The following is a 12,238-nucleotide window of genomic DNA, read 5'->3' as shown; positions in this document are numbered from 1 at the left end:
TAGGAGTATTCGACAAAGGGTCACGATGTTGATCACCATACCACTAAGAAGATGGTAAAATAGGTGGTCAAGGGGGCATACATGCTCGGGGTAAGCATGCATAACAACAACAAGGGGTTCAATATACTTGAGAGTAAGTATGCGTAACATCAACAATGGGTTCAACATACTTGGGAGCAAGTATGCATAGCATCAACAAGAGGGAATGATGCTAATCATCATACCTCTAAGGGGTGCAAGAAGGTGTCAAGAGGTCGACACACACAAGATAAGTGGGCATACCCATCACATTTAGAGGGTACACCAAGATCATGATGTTGACAACCACCATTCACAAAAGGGGTTTGTCGGCGAGGTGCCAAAGAGAGTAAAGATGCTCACGGTAAGCATGCTCCAACAACAAAAGTAGAAATCACACAAGATAGATCGAGAGACAATAATAATAACAAAGTAACCACAATATGTGATTCAACATTCAGAGATCAAGAGATGGCTTGCCTTGGCTTATGTGTCCCTGGACTTCTTCAACTCCATCAATATAAGAATTCCAACAACATATAAAGAATCCTTGTCCAATCCACTTCTTCTTCTTCTCCGGAATTGTTCGCATCTATCGCCGGAAAATATAAAAGGAACACAATCAATCACATTGCTCCAAACATAACAAGCATGCAACATTCAACAATCAATAGCTAACCACTTTACTAAGGGCTAACATACAAAAGACTTATAGGTACTACAAAGCAACTAAAAGAGAACCCAATCTATTTACCTAGTGAAGGTATGAGAGTGCCATGACTTAGCAATTGCCTCTCTCGGTTATCACCATGGTATAAACCAAACATCCCCTGGTAGATAACATCATAAAGAGGACAAGAGCATTAGTTTGACATCAAATACATTCACAAAACATTTTCTAACATTTTTGTAAAAGTAGAAAACAGTTTTCCTAACTTAGTTTGCTCACATAACACAACATCCAAAATAGGAAGCAAACCATATTCCACATCATTTGAAAACTTAAGCAAAACAAAAGAGCTAATGTTAGGTTGCAGAGGTTTTATTTTGCAAGCATAAAACAAGGGTTGCCCATCTTTACTAAAAAGAGTTGGTCAAGGGTTTTAAATAAACCGAAAAGTTTTGCTTCAACAATGCATGTCACACATAAACATTACTAACAGTAACAAATATGTATGAACAGAGACTAATAATATTTTTCCTATATAGCCAGTACTAATACAAGACTAACCCAATTGGAATCACCCAAAAATATTAAACCTACAATTTTAGGAATTTCTTTGAATCTGACTGTACAGAAAACAAGATCTGTAAGCCATAAATCGTAGAAAAATCCTAAAAATATGAGGCCACTGGAATTTGAAAGATATTTAAACAGAGATTCACACACAATTGGATTTGGGTTCAAATTATTTCTGAAACTCTCACAAATGGATTTACAAGTTTACTGCATGTTTTCACCATTTGCTTTAACTATGGAGTTGCAGAACAGATAAAGGTTTGAAACTTGTTTGAGATGATTAAGAAAACATTCAGTAATCCTACAGAAGTGGAATCACTCAATTAGGTTCAAAAATGGATTTTTGATGAATTAAAAGCTAACAGCCATGTCTGCAGAACATACAGAACAAGTTTAATTCATCAAAAATCATACACAAATCAAAAAAATATGAGGTCTGCTGCATCTGAAAGGTATTGAATAGGTGGTTCTTACCCAGTTGGTTTCATTCAAAAATTCGTCTCCAAGCTCCTGGTTTAATTCGACAAAGTCAGATCTGACCAGATCTTGATCTGTGAACCATTTCAATTCCATTAGGTCATTTGAAGTGAACCCAACGCCAAAATGAAGGTACTGGAGAGGGCTTTCACCCAAAATTGAGTTTGCTCAAAAAGGTTTTGTAAAACGGAAGAAATCTAACAAACAATGATTCTGCATGTTTGCAGAACTTTATTTATCATGCAAAATCCGTAACGAATTTGAGGATGAGACCAACGCCAAGTTGTAGATATTTTCAGTACCTATCTGCAGAACTTTGAACCACTCGATTTGGATCTGCACACGAGATTTGGCGGATTTTACAAGATCGTACCAGAATCTGAAACAGCAAGAGACAGAAATTTCTGCAAGGTTTTGGACGAACTTTGCTCAAGAACTTCAGATCTGAGGATAGCTCAACCTTCTCCATGCTTGGACCAACATGCACCTGCATCAAGATCCAATCTTAGCAATGGAGGGAGAAGAAGAGGAGATTAAACCATCTAAGGTTAGGGAGAAGAAGGAGAGGGAGGCTCTCATGGTGAGGATGAGCTTGAGGGAGGGGGAGAGTTTCATCTTGGTGGCTTGCCATGGCTATGGCCGGCCATGGGAGCAAGGGGAGCACCATTTTCGTGGGGAAGTGGAGGAGGAGAGTGTGAGGGAGTGGAGGAAATAGTAGGGAGTGAAAAGAAATGAGGCAAAGGAGAGGAGTGGAGAGGAGTGGAGAGTGGGAAATGAGAGCAAGTGAGGAGGGAGTGGGCTGCCAAGCCCCTTTATATAGAGGGAGAGGGGGTGGGTTGGCTGCCTCCTCATTGATTGAGTTGGTTGGGAGGTAGCCTCCTCATTGATTGAGTTGGTTGGGAGGCTGCCCATTTATGGATTGGGGTAGGTGGGAGGCATGGCTTGTATAAGAAGGAAAAGGGGAGATAGTGCTGGCCGAATTTTGAATGCAAACACAAATTGGCCGGCTCCATTCTTGCCAAACAAAAATGAACAATGAGAGAGAGATGCACATCATCCATGTGCATGATGTTGAGGAGGTAATGTTGATGGAGGTTGAGACATAGAGATAGAAATGGAGAGTGAGAGTGATATGCATTAAAAGGAAAATTTGTTATCACTTTGTTTGTGGCAAACAAATGATGGAAAGAGATAGATCCAAGGTTTAGAGGGGTAGTGATGGAAGTACAGATACAACACCAATGGTGAATATGGTGGCATAAAATCAATTCAAGAGGTCAAGGTGTTGATGGAAAAGAATGGGGGAGTGAGATAGGTATGAGGAAAAATAAGTTGTTCTAAAAAAAAGAGGTCAATTGGGAGTGGTTTGAAATACTCCCCGAGTCTAGGGTTCAGTTGAAGGGAGTCCATTTGAAAGTATCAAATGATCATCCATTTGATCAAGAATTGGAGGATGAGGGGATACAATGTGGTAAATCAGTGATGTGCATAAGATGTGCAAGGATTGTCATTTGAAAAAAAGAATTTATTTGAAAGGGATTTGAAACACCTCAATTGGGAATGAACTCAAGTGGAATGGAATTTGAAAATGTTGAGAGAAACTAGTTGGAACATAGGAGGTCAAAATGTTCTACTTACTTTCTCAAGTGAAGTAGAGTTTTTCTCAAATGTAAAATAAGCAAGAGGAAGACAAGAAATGGTATAGGTACCATAAACAAGCCTTTTGTAAAATGGAAAACAAAATAGAAAATAATGTTTTAGAAATCAGTACTTGGTAGAAATGGGATGAAAAACAAAACCCATTTCAGTTCTTTGTTTTCTTTGAAGAAATATCCTGAAAAGATTTTATAAAACTAGAAGTAGTTTTGTGATCAAAACTAGAGAAGGAAAAACAATAGGGTTTTTGAGAAAGAAAACTAATTTAGGGAGGAGTGTTCTCAAGGGTAGATGGTGGCCTCAAAATGTACCCATCATTCCCAATCTTGGTTTTGTGAAGATTAAACTTGAATAAAAACAAGAGGTAAAAGTGAAGGAAGTGATCTTGAGGTAAAACATTGGATAGGGTACAAGATCAAGTTGAATATATGAGCTGCAAGGATTGACTGAGACATGCAAGACGTGGAGGTTGAAGAGGATGTTGCATAGATGAGATCCATGCATTGAGGTCAACAATAACAGTGGTGGTGGCTTAGATATCAACTGCCAAAGTCTGGAACTTATAAGCTTGCCAAAACAGATTGTTGACTTGGCTTCAGAATCAACCTATGATGAGTGGGTATAAGAGAAGGATGTGATGAGGGTAGATGATCCCAAATTTTGGATTCAAGGATGGTTTGAGCTGGACTAACACAAATAGGAATATCAAGATGGCACACTCATGTTGCCATCAGGAGAAGAGTTTGATGTAGTAAAAAGGAAAACAATTTTACCTAAGTCACACATGTGTTTTATTAGGTGAGTTGTATGTCTGACCACTAGAGGTGTTGTTCTTTGAGGTACTCAACACAGAACTCAACAAGAAATCAAGACAATATATCTAGTGGCAGATCAAAGCAATTCATCACAACAAACAAATCAAGGCAACTCATCTAAATTAGTCTATAGAAAAAGTTTTTGTTCCCCCTAATTTTTGAAATATGGACAATTAATCAAGGTTGCAAAAGTTGGGGTGTTACAGATCTTCCACCCTTAAAATAATCTCGTCCCGAGATTACCGAGCGTAGAACTGGAGGGGTTGTAAAGTTTAACGAAAATTAGACTCCATTTTTATGTAGACATGCCTTTGTGTGGAGAGGGTCGCAACTTCAGCTTGTGAGAGACATGATGGATTTCCGACGATGGCGAGCTTCATGAAGAGGCCGACGACTCCGTGCGGATGTTGGATCTATACCTTCTTAATGATCCTAGCGGGGTTCATGATTGTGGGAGAGTTAGTGCACCCAATGGTGCTTGAGCAGGGTTGAAAACTTTTTAGAGTTAGCTTAAATTTAGTGGAAGACGAAGTCTTCCATCCTTAAAATTGTTCATCGGGGAGGGGCGTTAAAAGCCGTAAGCTTCGGCCACGGGTCTTGTCGGGCGCTTTTTGGAGAAGCCATTGATCTTTGGAGTTGAACATCTTCGGCGGGCGTTGAGTAGTCCACGGCTTCAAGAGGGGTTAGTGCATCCCACATTTCCAACGATGTGTTAGAAAGGTTTAAAATGTTAGGGTTAGCTCCAACTTTTAGTGGAAGACTTCCACCCTTAAGATTTTTCATCGGGCTTTCGGAAAATCTTAGAGCTTCTGCCTTGCGGTCCTGTCGGGGGCTTCTGAAGGAGTCATCGATCTTCCGTACTCAGTTGAAGAATCTTCAGGGGCGACGTGCAGACCGCAACTTCAAGAGGCACTCACGGTGTTAACTAAACCATAGGGGATGCGCCGTGAGTTAATAAGTTGATGAAACGCCTGGTTGGTACCCATATGAAGCAGCAACAGGGGTCGTCGAAGACAATCTTCAGCTTGAGGGTCGGTGCTGACTTCAGTAGCAACTAAGAAGTTAGCGGGTAAACTACGCCTAAAGTCTTGAGTCTTGAGGTATCTTCAGGAGCCTTCACTTGATGAGGACCAGACGAACCATGTGATGTAGCTTGGCTTTGACGCTATTGTTCTCTAAGCTTGTTAGACGGTGTGTCAGAGGATAGTTTTAAGAAGATATCCTCGAGGTTAGCGCGATTATGCTCCAAGGTTAGTCCAAATTAGTATGTCTCCTCGCAGAGGTGCAGTCATTCTTGAAGGTAGGGCTTCTTCTTTCTTGGCGTAGTCGAGATGCTCCAGCTGATATTGAAGGAAGTTAGCGTAGATGGGGGTTTGGGTTAGTTTTCCTGATGTTTGAAAAACAACTGCTAACGGGGGTAGAGTTAGAGCTTTTCGTTAACTTATCCAACTAACTAGCAGTTAGCAAAACATCGGCGAGGTAGGTGAGGGTGAAAACATCTTTGGGAGGCTTTCTAAGCTAGTTTATCACACTAAGGGTGTTTTTCAGACCGAAAAGCCAAGACAATTATACACACAACAAACAAACAAAAGACACTCAAGGCAGCACACAAGGGAACTACAAGCAATCATCAAACCAGGCATGGTAACCTAAGTACCCATGGAATGCCTAATGCGTGGGGGTAGCTCAATCAAAGCGATTGAGTTTGTCCTATCCATCCTATTGGTTTGGGGGCTGGTCACATATGTTGCCGTCTTCATTTTGCTCTTATGGACTCCAACATGGATTTTCGGGGCCGTTGGTTGCGAAGCAGGCCTGGTGTTCGGTCTTCTATGTTGAGGCGGAGGAGAAAACTGCGTAGTCTTCTTGCTCAACATCCCGGGGACGTGAGGTCTTCGAAGAGGTAGTTGTTGAGGTACTCCCGAAATCGTCAACTTCTTGTAGCTGGCCTAAAAATTACTAGTCAAGAACCGAGGACTTGATCCCAGATGACTGCAAAAAGTGCAAGTCCACGGAGGAAGAAGGTCAGCTCCTTGACAGACTTTGGTGACAACCAAAGACATGATGTTATCATCCCAACAAGCACACGGCTACGTCGGCATCCAATCTTCAATAGCTGCAGTTGGAGATATATGAGTCTTCCTGAGGGATTGAGCCATCTTCGAGTTCGAGTCTCCAGTCTGAGTTGGGGACATCGTCCAATATGTAGGTTTGAATTGGCTGAGACAATAGAGTAAGAATTTTCAAACCTTTTTATAAAGCGGAGAGGCAAGAATTTTAGAAGCTTTGAATAAATAAGAGGAGTAGAAGCTATACTTCCGACTAAAGAAACAATTTGTTTTGTAAATAGTTTTGTCCAAGTACTTGTTTCCTAACTAACGTCCATGCTAACTAAGGTCTCCTACGATCGGGATGGCTCGATACCAGCTACGTGGGGACCCCGGACTAGCTGTCCGAAATACCCTGTTATGTATACGAGTTCACGATCCCATGATCGGTGCGCCGTGAACACATAACCGAACCGATATCAAATTACACCATCCATTACAAAGCGGAATAAGAAAATTACAACATGGTCACATGACCAATACTTACATAATAGCCTCGAAGGGCCTAACTAAACATCGAGTAGCATCATCACTTCAGCAGCGCAGTACCCAAGTCATCCGCCATAACCCTACGAGCAGCCGGCCGGGGAGACGTTCCTAGCCCGCATAGACGTCGTCAACTCCTTCTTCATCTGTCGAACTCCTTCAAGTCTGGCCAAGTAAATAGCCAGGGACAAAGCCGTGAGTACATTTGAATTGTACTCGCAAACCATCAAGAAGGTGATAACAATTCTAACTAAAGAAGACAAGAGAGGAAGAATAGTTTCTCTGGTGGATATAGCATGTCTCTTGTGGATATAGCATGTGAAAGAGAATCAGTTTCTCTTGTGGATATAGCATCCCACATCACAGTTGAAGGGGACACTAAGAAAGTCCTATGACATCTCTATATCTTTGTTAAAGCAGAGTTCCTCTACATGAAACACTAGGAAGGGTCACCCAATTTTGTTTCATTTTCCTCGACCATCTCCATATGGTCGGCACAACATCTTTCCGTACCCTTCCGGTACATCCAACACACACATTTCCTTTGGAAATCATTTTCTAAACCAAAACTCGACACAGCTCTGTAACGGCCATCCCAACCGTCCATGACCGCGGACGCGGCTATTCGAATAGTTTTGACTCTGCAGAGTTTGCACACTTTCACCACAACTATCCGGATACCTATCGTGTGGGCATCATCCCCGCATAACGACATATGCCACGACGGATACCCGGACATAACCTTTCGCCCATTCGACTTAACACGAGGTCCTACCCTATGGAGTATGTACCTCCCCGGCACCGTGGCAGCTCACCTCCTCTAGAGCGTGGCTCCACCGCCAAGCCAGGAGACCCATAGTGTCTTCCGGACGGGTCAGCCCCGAAGGCCTCCCGTTATACTATTGTCCCAACCACGACAACCCGGACTCGGGGGTAACCGTACCCTTGTATAGTTGTGCGGTGCCTCATGCTAAGAAGAACAAACGTCAAGTTAAGCCCCGTGCCCACGTTGGAGTAGCTATGGTTGCGCTGTGTAATTGTTCCGGGCGAATACAAAGAACCATGTGTCGTTTTTCTCAAAACCCAAGTCACACACACACCTTCCTCTTTCCAACCATCTTTGTCAAGATCCTTTGCCTTTCATAAACCATACGCTTGGGTAAGATTGCCTCACCCAAGGTTTTCATAAACATTTACAACAAGGTAAACCTTGAGGGGTTCCCAACCTAAAGTTTCATGTAGTTGAACTAAGTATGTACACTATGGCACGATGATGAGAGTCATCACGCTCATAGAGGAGATGATAATAGAGGTAGTGGAGTGGATCATACTTGCTTAGGATAAGCATGTATGATGACAACACAAGTAGGAATATATCGACAGGGTCACGATGTTGATCACCATACCACTAAGAAGATGGTAAGATAGGTGGTCAGGGGCATACATGCTCGGGCAAGCATGCATACACCAACAAGGGGTTCAAGCATACTCGATCGCAAGTATGAGAATACACCAATGGATTCAATGATACTTGATAGCATCTATACTAGCAAAGGGAGGGAGTGATGCTAATCATCATACCTCTAGAGGTGCAGAACATGTCAAGGTCGAGCATACAAGATAGTGGGCATACCACACAGTTAGAGATACGCAAGGTCCATGATACCATGACAACCACCATTAACACAAGGACGTTTGTCGGAGAGATACCACTAGAGAGTACCGATGCTTGCAGTCAAGCATAGATCGACAACAAATAGTAGAAATCACACACGATAGAATCAAGATGACTATGATAATCAACAAATGACATCACAATATGAGACATCAACATTCAGAGATCAAAAGATGGCTTGCCTTGGCTTATTTGTCCCTGGACTTCTTCAACTCCATCAATATAAGAATTCCAACAACATATAATAGAATCCTTGTCCAATTCCACTTCTTCTTCTTCTTCTCCGGAATTGTTCGCATCTATCGCCGGAAAATATAAAAGGAACACAATCAATCACATTGCTCCAAACATAACAAGCATGCAACATTCAACAATCAATAGCTAACCACTTTACTAAGGGCTAACATACAAAAGACTTATAGGTACTACAAAGCAACTAAAGGAGACCCAATCTATTTACCTAGTAAAGGTATGAGAGTGCCACGACTTAGCAATTGCCTCTCTCGGTTATCACCATGGTATAAACCAAACATCCCCTGGTAGATAACATCATAAAGAGGACAAGAGCATTAGTTTGACATCAAATACATTCACAAAACATTTTCAAACATTTTTGGAAAAGTAGAAAACAGTTTTCCTAACTTAGTTTGCTCACATAACACAACATCCAAAATAGGAAGCAAACCATATTCCACATCATTTGAAAACTTAAGCAAAACAAAAGAGCTAATGTTAGGTTGCAGAGGTTTTGTTTTGCAAGCATAAAACAAAGGTTGCCCATCTCTAACTAAAAGAGTTGGTCAAAGGTTTTTAAATAAACCGAAAAGTTTTGCTTCAACAATGCATGTCACACATAAACATTACTAACAGTAACAAATATGTATGAACAGAGACTAATACTATTTTTCCTATATAGCCAGTACTAATACAAGACTAACCCAATTGGAATCACCCAAAAATATTAAACCTACAATTTTAGGAATTTCTTTGAATCTGACTGTACAGAAAACAAGATCTGTAAGCCATAAATCGTAGAAAAATCCTAAAAATATGAGGCCACTGGCATTTGAAAGATATTTAAACAGAGATTCACACACAATTGGATTTGGGTTCAAATTATTTCTGAAACTCTCACAAATGGATTTACAAGTTTACTGCATGTTTTCACCATTTGCTTTAACTATGGAGTTGCAGAACAGATAAAGGTTTGAAACTTGTTTGAGATGATTAAGAAAACATTCAGTAATCCTACAGAAGTGGAATCACTCAATTAGGTTCAAAAATGGATTTTTGATGAATTAAAAGCTAACAGCCATGTCTGCAGAACATACAGAACAAGTTTAATTCATCAAAAATCATACACAAATCATAAAAATATGAGGTCTGCTGCATCTGAAAGGTATTGAATAGGTGGTTCTTACCCAGTTGGTTTCATTCAAAAATTCGTCTCCAAGCTCCTGATTTAATTCGACAAAGTCAGATCTGACCAGATCTTGATCTGTGAACCATTTCAATTCCATTAGGTCATTTGAAGTGAACCCAACGCCAAAATGAAGGTACTGGAGAGGGCTTTCACCCAAAATTGAGTTTGCTCAAAAAGGTTTTGTAAAACGGAAGAAATCTAACAAACAATGATTCTGCATGTTTGCAGAACTTTATTTATCATGCAAAATCCGTAACGAATTTGAGGATGAGACCAACGCCAAGTTGTAGATATTTTCAGTACCTATCTGCAGAACTTTGAACCACTCGATTTGGATCTGCACACGAGATTTGGCGGATTTTACAAGATCGTACCAGAATCTGAAACAGCAAGAAACAGAAATTACTGCAAGGTTTTGGACGAACTTTGCTCAAGAACTTCAGATCTGAGGATAGCTCAACCTTCTCCATGCTTGGACCAACATGCACCTGCATCAAGATCCAATCTTAGCAATGGAGGGAGAAGAAGAGGAGATTAAACCATCTAAGGTTAGGGAGAAGAAGGAGAGGGAGGCTCTCATGGTGAGGATGAGCTTGAGGGAGGGGGAGAGCTTCATCTTGGTGGCTTGCCATGGCTATGGCCGGCCATGGGAGCAAGGGGAGCACCATTTTCGTGGGGAAGTGGAGGAGGAGAGTGTGAGGGAGTGGAGGAAATAGTAGGGAGTGAAAAGAAATGAGGCAAAGGAGAGGAGTGGAGAGGAGTGGAGAGTGGGAAATGAGAGCAAGTGAGGAGGGAGTGGGCTGCCAAGCCCCTTTATATAGAGGGAGAGGGGTGGGTTGGCTGCCTCCTCATTGATTGAGTTGGTTGGGAGGTAGCCTCCTCATTGATTGAGTTGGTTGGGAGGCTGCCCATTTATGGATTGGGGTAGGTGGGAGGCATGGCTTGTATAAGAAGGAAAAGGGGAGATAGTGCTGGCCGAATTTTGAATGCAAACACAAATTGGCCGGCTCCATTCTTGCCAAACAAAAATGAACAATGAGAGAGAGATGCACATCATCCATGTGCATGATGTTGAGGAGGTAATGTTGATGGAGGTTGAGACATAGAGATAGAAATGGAGAGTGAGAGTGATATGCATTAAAAGGAAAATTTGTTATCACTTTGTTTGTGGCAAACAAATGATGGAAAGAGATAGATCCAAGGTTTAGAGGGGTAGTGATGGAAGTACAGATACAACACCAATGGTGAATATGGTGGCATAAAATCAATTCAAGAGGTCAAGGTGTTGATGGAAAAGAATGGGGGAGTGAGATAGGTATGAGGAAAAATAAGTTGTTCTAAAAAAAAGAGGTCAATTGGGAGTGGTTTGAAATACTCCCCGAGTCTAGGGTTCAGTTGAAGGGAGTCCATTTGAAAGTATCAAATGATCATCCATTTGATCAAGAATTGGAGGATGAGGGGATACAATGTGGTAAATCAGTGATGTGCATAAGATGTGCAAGGATTGTCATTTGAAAAAAAGAATTTATTTGAAAGGGATTTGAAACACCTCAATTGGGAATGAACTCAAGTGGAATGGAATTTGAAAATGTTGAGAGAAACTAGTTGGAACATAGGAGGTCAAAATGTTCTACTTACTTTCTCAAGTGAAGTAGAGTTTTTCTCAAATGTAAAATAAGCAAGAGGAAGACAAGAAATGGTATAGGTACCATAAACAAGCCTTTTGTAAAATGGAAAACAAAATAGAAAATAATGTTTTAGAAATCAGTACTTGGTAGAAATGGGATGAAAAACAAAACCCATTTCAGTTCTTTGTTTTCTTTGAAGAAATATCCTGAAAAGATTTTATAAAACTAGAAGTAGTTTTGTGATCAAAACTAGAGAAGGAAAAACAATAGGGTTTTTGAGAAAGAAAACTAATTTAGGGAGGAGTGTTCTCAAGGGTAGATGGTGGCCTCAAAATGTACCCATCATTCCCAATCTTGGTTTTGTGAAGATTAAACTTGAATAAAAACAAGAGGTAAAAGTGAAGGAAGTGATCTTGAGGTAAAACATTGGATAGGGTACAAGATCAAGTTGAATATATGAGCTGCAAGGATTGACTGAGACATGCAAGACGTGGAGGTTGAAGAGGATGTTGCATAGATGAGATCCATGCATTGAGGTCAACAATAACAGTGGTGGTGGCTTAGATATCAACTGCCAAAGTCTGGAACTTATAAGCTTGCCAAAACAGATTGTTGACTTGGCTTCAGAATCAACCTATGATGAGTGGGTATAAGAGAAGGATGTGATGAGGGTAGATGATCCCAAATTTTGGATTCAAGGATGGTTTGAGCT

General features: G+C 41.0%; 2 long non-coding RNA genes across 2 annotated transcripts; both read right to left on the bottom strand.

The window, feature by feature from the left end:
• Positions 1-1,761: 1,761 nt before the first annotated feature.
• LOC124681677 lies at positions 1,762-2,244 on the bottom strand. The gene is made up of 3 exons (XR_006995991.1): positions 2,196-2,244; positions 2,038-2,114; positions 1,762-1,809 (listed from the first exon to the last, which is right to left on the bottom strand). It is a non-coding gene; the product is annotated as an uncharacterized LOC124681677 (long non-coding RNA).
• A 7,679-nt stretch (positions 2,245-9,923) lies between these two features.
• LOC124681676 lies at positions 9,924-10,408 on the bottom strand. The gene is made up of 3 exons (XR_006995990.1): positions 10,360-10,408; positions 10,202-10,278; positions 9,924-9,973 (listed from the first exon to the last, which is right to left on the bottom strand). It is a non-coding gene; the product is annotated as an uncharacterized LOC124681676 (long non-coding RNA).
• Between the last annotated feature and the right edge of the window lie 1,830 nt (positions 10,409-12,238).

The sequence above is a fragment of the Lolium rigidum genome, unplaced genomic scaffold, assembly GCF_022539505.1.
Source record: "Lolium rigidum isolate FL_2022 unplaced genomic scaffold, APGP_CSIRO_Lrig_0.1 contig_52022_1, whole genome shotgun sequence".
NCBI classification, from domain to species: Eukaryota; Viridiplantae; Streptophyta; class Magnoliopsida; order Poales; family Poaceae; genus Lolium; species Lolium rigidum.
Note: the sequence above shows the minus strand (reverse complement) of the source record. Positions and strands in the feature narration are given on the sequence as shown.